The 8,461-nt window shown below is 34.9% G+C and overlaps 1 long non-coding RNA gene across 1 annotated transcript in view; it reads right to left on the bottom strand.

The window, feature by feature from the left end:
- LOC111086548 overlaps positions 1 to 8,461 on the bottom strand; it is a 59,323-nt gene that overhangs the window by 28,120 nt on the left and 22,742 nt on the right. The window contains exon 2 of the long non-coding RNA XR_002611286.1: positions 7,733 to 7,905. This is a non-coding gene — a long non-coding RNA (uncharacterized LOC111086548). The remainder of the gene's footprint in view (positions 1 to 7,732; positions 7,906 to 8,461) is intronic.

Below are 8,461 nucleotides of genomic sequence, written 5' to 3'. Positions count from 1 at the left end.
TTTAGTATTTTATCACAAATGTACGAAAAATCAAAATCAAGTAAACATTAGCCCTTGACAACTAGACAGTTACAACAACGAAGTCAGAGCCAATATTTGATATGTCGCAAGCAGTGGAAGTTCACGCATAATACAGCTGCAGAAACTGACATTGGAAGTTATCACGCACACCTGGAAAACTCACAACGACGAAGCTGGATTTCAGTGAGTACTGTTCGAAAAGAAAGGTCTTAAATGTTGTACAAATTACGTAACACTTGTCAACACGGTCGCTGGCACGCAAAGCGCAGCACGCCATCGTGCGGCTAAAATTGACGAGGTTATAAAATGATAAAAAAAAACACAGAAAAACTGGCATGGGTTTATCTTAAATGCTATGCTAAAACTAATTATGATAATGTAAACCATACGAAAGGTACAGCTTTGATGTTTTCAGTAGCACGAATACTTTATTGCATGTTTCGGGTGAACATAGTTGTTCCACAATAGGCTTTTTATTTGCTGTCGCGGGTTCGAATCCCCATCCCACCAAACGTGTTTACCTTTTCAGCCGTGGGGTTATAATGTGACGGTCAATCCCACTAGTCGGTGGTAAAAGAGTAGCCCAAGAGTTGGCGGTGGGTGGTGATGACTAGCTGCCTTCCCTCTAGTATTTCACTGTTAAATTAGGGACGGCTAGCGAAGATAGTCCTCGTGTAGCTTTGCGCGAAATTCAAAACCAAACCATTTGCTGCCAATGTAAGTTACTGCCAGCTTTTGGTCAGCATTTCAAACAGTTTTCTTTAAAATATTAAAGCCGACAAACTTCTTAATTTACAATTAAACTGGAGAGTAAACAGCAGAAAAACAGGGAACACCATCAAGGCTCTGACAAAAGGGACTAGGTGTGTTCAGTGTTTAGCACTTACACAATTGGGCGCGTTATAAAAGTGACAGTCAGCCCCACTATTTGGTGTGGCCATGTAGGTGAGGGGTGCTTCTGATTGTTTGACGTTTGTCTCATTAGTAGTTATAACTAACTGAACTATGGGGTCTATTACCTGGCTGCTTAGCCCATGTGTCGTATAACGTGTTTTTCGAATTGAAAATACCAAAAAACAAAAGTGAAAAATGTTTACTATTAGTTACTTTTTATATGGGAAAATACGACCTAGTGATAATCGTCATTTCATGGCTTTACTGAGCGAATTACCTGTTCATCTTAGTAATCAAAATATTCCCACCTCGTGATAATAGTTTGCAATATATCGTCATCTAATTACCTTCTTAAGAGAAACATCACAGCAGTACAAGCTTTGCTTTTCAACAGAAGCGTCTTTGATTTTTAAAGATGCGTTCAACATATATGTAAGTGAACTTCTTAGAAATTTGTACGTTTAAGTTGCGTCGAGCTTGTTAAGCGTGTCGAAGCGTCTATGTCAGGTTACACTGAACTCTTAGAAACTTGTCTTTGGTTTTGATTATTAATTTGTATGAGCAGGAAGAGATGATGATCTCTTTTGAAGTTACAGATAATATCAGTTTGCTCATAATAATGCTTGTTTGATAAAAAGAGCGGATTTAACAGCTCTTCAACTCATCATTGGGTGGAGACACTTCAAAACAAGCTATGCAAAATTACGGAAATTGTTAACTGTATGCAATCACATGTGATAGTTTCAAGAGATAAATTATACCAGTTTCCTGTTTGCCTTATCATCTTGGTCTCCACCCACAAATTAGTGAACCGGTGATGTTCTTCGTCAACACTAATGAGTTACAGTTCAGACGCTCCTCCTCGTTCGTATTGAAAACTAAACGTTCTGTGGAAAGAACAAAGCCACAGAACTCACAGGTTCCTAATTGGAAGACTCTTTTGCTATTGTTCCTGCACGCCTGCGTGGAATACATTATCAATACGAAAGTCATGATAAAGAAAGTGTTTAGATGAGCAGAGAGTAATCGGTCTTTAACGAATCACTAGCCATTGAGAAGTTACGGGCTTCTAACAAATATAATGAACTTATAATAAAGAGCCACGACAAAGAAGACTGCAGGTAGTTGTACTAGAATGTGAATAAAGAGGTTCATAATTAATATATAAATAAAACTACTTGTTATTTATTTCCAAAACTCATTTCACGTTGTTTGATCAACAGGTTAGCCTAACGAAGTATAAATTGTTCATTATGTATGCATCGTTACTGATACGATTTAAATTTCGGTGCTTTTAATTTTTATTAAATTAGTTTGTAGATACGAATAAATGAGCAATTAGTTCTCCAGATCAGGACAAACCGTGTACATTGCAAATAAATGAACAAGGCACACCATAATACCAGTTTTTGAAGTTCTTTAAATCAAAATATCCAAAAATTTGATTACAATAGAAAATGTGTAATTGAATGCATGGCACTTTTCAAAATGGTGTAGACATGGTTTTGAAACAGTTCATTATCCTAAACAAATATTTATTGAGAATATTTTCATTATTCTGCATGCTTTCCAAAGAATTGGTCTAAGGATAATAATAGTATTTTTCTCTTATTTTATTCCGAGGGCTGTGCGTGGCTTACTGGTTGTGGTTTGGAATATAATTCCACGTTCGAGCCGCACTTTCAGCTATTTGGTTAAAAATAGACGCAGTTTTAGTTAGGGTTAGGTATTCCTGGATCGTAAGAGGATTGCCTGATCTGGCCTTTAAGCATGGTGTCACCTGAGAAGAAGAGAAATAACTTTAATTTCTGACCACCCCTGAGTTATTAAACCTAAATACCTAACACGATTAGATTGGATAAGATATCGTTCAGAGTAATAACACCAACTACTGAATTTATACTGAAATGATATCATTGAAATTCACTGAGTAGTGTTTATTTTTCTACACATTTAACATCTACTATTAAATTATTCGAAGCACTTAGTTGCATATTTCGTGTATTTCTCTGCATCATGAAATCGTATCACTAGGGGAAAAGGTTCATAGGAAATTTTTCCACAGGTTCAAATTTATGGCTAAATTAACGGACTCAAGAGAGGAAAAATGAAATTTCTCCTACATGGCATTCAGTTTTACTATGAAACTATTTCTTGGGCCCAGAAAGCTTACATCATCTTACAGATTTATAAACTGTGGTTTTTGTTATAGAATATTCGCACGGAGCAATACAAGGGCTACCTGCGCAACCTACACATAGATGTCCCTAATTTTGAAATGAGAGAAGACAGTCGATATCCACTGCTGACTCTTTGGGTCCTTTTGTCTAACCGAATAGGTGAATTTGATCTTCGTACTTGTAACGCATCTAAAACCCCAAAGTGCGGAGAGTTTTGCGACAATGGGACGCAGGCAATAACTTCTATGTTACACAGTCCAGAGCATGTTGACCACTAAGCCATGCCCGGCTCAGATTCATAAGATTAATTAATAACAACGATGACTTCAAGTGTATTAGAACAAGTTTATTATGCTTGTGATGTTGTTCCGATCATCATCCATAGTGAATAAGGCGTATTTTTTACAAGAAAGCCACAGCTAGATGCAATGTTCGTAATCATTATTAAACATAATCTATAATATGTGTTCATTATTAACGAACATGATCAATGTAGTGTAATCAGTGATGAACGTAATCAAGAATATGTGCTCGAGACGGTGTAATCACTGTTGTTCAATATGACCAAACTTGCATGTTCATTATTACTAACTTTAATGAAAATTTGGTTAAGTGCAAAGCTGTTCAATAGACTATCTATGCTCGCCATAAGCAGGGATCGAACCCTGAATTTAGCTTTATAAGTCCTGGAGAGTGATTATAATAAGGTTTATTTTTTATATGAATATGAAATTAATAGTTTTGTCCTTCTATTGGAAAAATAAAAATAAAATATTCAACAAAATGATAGTAGCCTAGTTGATCCATTTATTTAAGTAAATAAATGTGTTTTGTTTTCTAAATGATGTGAAGAATAATAAACACTTGTTCGGTGATTCTAGACACATCTAAAGACATAATTGTACTACTGAATATCAACAGCACTTTCTGCACACAAAATCTAACGGCTAGGTTAGTACCTCTAGGATTCAGGAAGGTATAGCCGTCCCTACTGTTGAACTACTAACCAAAGAGAAGGCAGTCAGCTCACAGCACCCGTCACTGCATGGGCATTGTCTGGCTGTTTGAGCCGAATATAGGGATTGACCGCCATCTTTAAACAGCGTCCACAGTTGGTAATGTGAAGAGGTCAACGCTGAACCTAACTCTCCCTGGTCCAAAACATGGACCGAATCCAGATGAAGAAGAAGTGAAGCGGGCTCAGTAGCATCATGTCTCGAACCCTGTACCCTTCGATTCGCTCTCCGACATGCTAACCACAAGGCCATGTAGAAGATAAGCATTCTGATAGTCCACCATGATTATATTTTGTACAAAAGCTGTGAAGTAACGATTTGCAATTTTTTAAAAAAGTACTGTTGCCTTAATATTTTTTCTTGCTATGTAGGATAATTATTTCATGTTGTTAAATTATTCGATTGCTTCAGCAATGTAAGAAGTTTACATTCAAACCGAGCTCCTGACAATATCATTCTTTCTTGACACTTTTCATGTCATACAACAAAGTATTTTCATTCTGTATTCTTTTCTATGTTCACTGTTAAGATTGTTGTTACATGTGTTATGCCTTATTTCTGATGATCAATATTAAAATGACGTTAGGTGTATTCTTTGATACTTAGAATATTTAGTATTAAGATGGTATTAAATATATCCTTAGTTATTTTAAGTGTTCATCAGTAAAATGGCGTTAAATGTATTCTGTGATATTTACAATGTTTATTATTAACGTGTTTGTTAAATGCATTCTATGTTATATTCCATGTTCTTCGTTAAAATGCTGTTAAATGTATTCTGTGTTATTTGAAACAAACAAAAGTACCCGTCCCCAGTGAGGGAAACGTTTAAGCTAATCTATCAATTTAACTTATTTTATGGACTTTAGAAAGGTTAATTGTGTTGCACTCTTGGTATCACTCAGAGCCAAAAGCTCTGAGCTACTTATACCGTCCACCGCGAAAAGTAATTGTTGAGCATTTCAGTCATGCTAAGAGCTGTCCAACAATGAGTTACGTCACATTTTGAAATGTGAATTATAGTGTCATTGCTTTCTAATAGTTCAGTGTAGAATACTCTGTTTGCAAATTAAAATTTAGCATCAACATTATTCATACCTGTTCTCCCGTCATTTCAAAAATGAACGCTGAGCTTTGCCTGCAAACGGAAGACAGACGAACGTATGGACAGATGCCACGGTTCGCAATATATATAAGATGTTCAATATTAAGATGATATTAAATGTATTCTGTGTTATATTTAATATTAAGATTGTTTTAAATATTCTGTGCTATTTCCAATATTCCTCTTTAAGATGGTGCTAAATGTATTTACTCCATGTCCTTTTTTATATTCCATATTAAGATTAAATTAAATGTCCTTAATGAATCAAAGCCATAAACCATGTCAACACTCTTTTTAAGTTGTTTTTTCTTCGATCCAATAGAAAGCATTTTCTATTTATGTCTTAATTTTTATTAGGTAATTAGTATCAACCTAAACAACAGAAATGCATATTTGTTACCGTTTCAGCTGACACCTTTTCATTTTGTTTTATTATTTGATATTAATTAGCTGTTCTACTGTTAAAGTTGATCCTAATATTCTTTACTAAAGAAGGCGTAGGCTAACTTGTTTTTCATGTCTGTGTTCTAAAATAGGAATAAGCTAAGTTATTTTTAAAACGATTTATTTTAAACAAGGATTAGGCTAGGTTTTTTTTTAAATTCTTTAGTCTACAGAAGGAGTAGCTTCTATAGTCTACGGAAGGAGTAGCTTCTTTAGTCTACAGAAGGAGTAGCTTCTTTAGCCTACAGAAGGAGTAACTTCGGTCGTCTTGAAAAAAACATTTACTCCAAAGTAGAAGTACGTTGAGTCGGTTTTAAAATTCTTTACACTAAAAACGGAATTGATTAAGTCAACGTTTTAGTTAAGTTCACTCTATATTGATTTTTAAATTATGGTATCACGTAAAACATTTACTGATATCTTTAAATGTTCCACAAGTATCATGTTTCGTGCATGGTGAAATGAGAAACTATACGTCACCAAATAACGCCAGTAAAGTTAGTGAAAACATTGTCGCTTCAACGATAAGTTTAGGGAGTTTCACACTAGGGCATAAGAGGTTATATATCAATTGAAGACAAAACAACGAACCAAAATGTAACCAATAATTAAATCAACAGTAAACAGATTAAAAGCATAGCGATATTTTCTTAGCCTCGAAAATCAGAGTATTTATGAATAGAATATAATATATATGGATCAAAGGAAAGTTAGAATTAAGGCACAGCTAGAGAGTCGGAGTATTTCCAAAAGTATAACCTGTATAATAGTATCTCAGAAATTGATAACTAGTATATCTTTCATATTTTGAACCCATTTTTATAGTAGTTGGTCTTAAGTGACTCAGAAACACCAACGTTTTTTTAACATGTATTTAAACGTACATTTAGTGATGAAACATATATCGAGTATTCTCTTAGCAATGCAAAAGCTGGTAAAATATTATTTATTTATTCGCAGTAAAATGAACATAAACTCGTTATATCGTCCAAGATAATCACATAATTTATAACAACAGGCTTCCTTTTAGTTTTTTGTTGGCAAAACGTAGTCTTTAAAAATTATTAGTTTTTCTCACAGGATACAGTGAGATTATGGTTAATTCTTTTCAACTTCACTAAGGCAGGTGCTGGAACCACGCTAATATACACAAACATATGCTGGGCGTTGGAAATTGGTTCCTAGGCGCTCCGGTCTAATCAGAAGTCAACTTCACTATTTACAAACAAGGCTTGAATCTAGAGTACTGTGTAGTGATCGTAAGCCTAGTAACAACAGATCCCTTAGGCATACATCCTTCTAAACGCGCCGCGTAGTTTTGTCTAACAAAACGATCTGCCTTTGCAAGATGCTCACCTGCATGCTCAGCCCATACATACTGAGTTGAGGAAACAAACAAACAAACAAAAACAATTAGGGAATAACCTAGATTTAAAATCGTTTGCATTAAATTAAATAGTTTTAAATGAAAATCCCTACAAACATCTGTTGCACTATAAAATTCGTTAAGCTCACTCTTTTGTTTTTTTATAGAGACTACTGTTAAGACAAGTAACGGGTCTGGTTGCAAAACGACCCTAGATAAGTCAACTTATCACGCTATCTCTCACATACAATACCACATTGATAAAGACGTTACTTTTTGCTTCTACATGGTTTTGATAGGCAGGTGAACCTATTAAACATGCACTGCCATTTTTCTGAGTGGGAAACGAGATCGGTTTGAATGCAACACATGTTTTTTTAGTTATGTTAGGCGTATGGAATGCTATACAAGGAATTTCTTCATTATATAAACGTAATTTTACTGAATCAAATTTATAAAGAGTGAGAACAGAGAAATATTGTGAATAGCAAAACAAAGATTTCCCAAGTTTTATTTACCGAAAATAACTATGTTGATAAGTAAGTTGAGCTAGGGACTTAATCTGTAGCTTAATATAGTCGTGTGTGCATGAACCACGCATTTTAGAGGGATGGACAGAGTTCCATGCTTGAATTTCAGTTAGACTTAGACTTTGTTTGAACCATATCTGTGTTTCAATAAGGCTTAAATTTTGTTTCAACCATACCTGAGTTTCAGTAAGACTTAGACTATGAGCAAGCTGTTTTCTTTCAGCACCCACTACGTAATGATTCTTTTCGAAGGCATGTTCCAGTTTGAGGAGTTGAGAAGGAGAGAATGCAGTTCTGATCCTCTTGGGCTTGCGGAATGGGTCGAAATATAAACCACTTCCTCCAGGAACTAAATACACCAGATTAGAGTAATAAGAATATACTTAAATAATCATGTGGGTTATCAAGTAATTTACATCAGAAATACTGAGCATTATTAAAATGTTTAATTTAACTCATCACAAAACAATTCAAAAATCATATACATGGGGTTTGGAGTGTCCTTTACTCACCACAATTAACCTTTATTTATAAAGGTATCCAAAGAATAAATAATATTATAATAACAATAATCTACTTCTCTAAGCTCATCGGCAGAAGGCTAAATGTCTAACAAAATACAATGTATTTTCTCATCACCAACATTTTCAATTTCGACAAGAAGGAAATACGAGTCTTAATTTTTGGATTTACAGCTTGTCAATGAATTAGACGATTTTGAAGAGTTACACTATCATCATTAACCCTGAAAAGTGTTTTGTTTTATTATTCTTAAAAGGCCCGGCATGGCCAGGTGGTTAGGGCACTCGACTTGCAATCTGAGGGTCGTGGGTTCGAATCCTCGTCACACCAAACATGCTCGCTCTTTCAGCCATGGGGCGTTATAATGTGACGGTCGATCCCAC

This window comes from Limulus polyphemus, unplaced genomic scaffold (assembly GCF_000517525.1).
Source record: "Limulus polyphemus unplaced genomic scaffold, Limulus_polyphemus-2.1.2 Scaffold1180, whole genome shotgun sequence".
Taxonomy (NCBI): domain Eukaryota; kingdom Metazoa; phylum Arthropoda; class Merostomata; order Xiphosura; family Limulidae; genus Limulus; species Limulus polyphemus.
The sequence above is the reverse complement of the archived record's forward strand: the minus strand, read 5'-3'. Positions and strand labels throughout refer to the sequence as shown.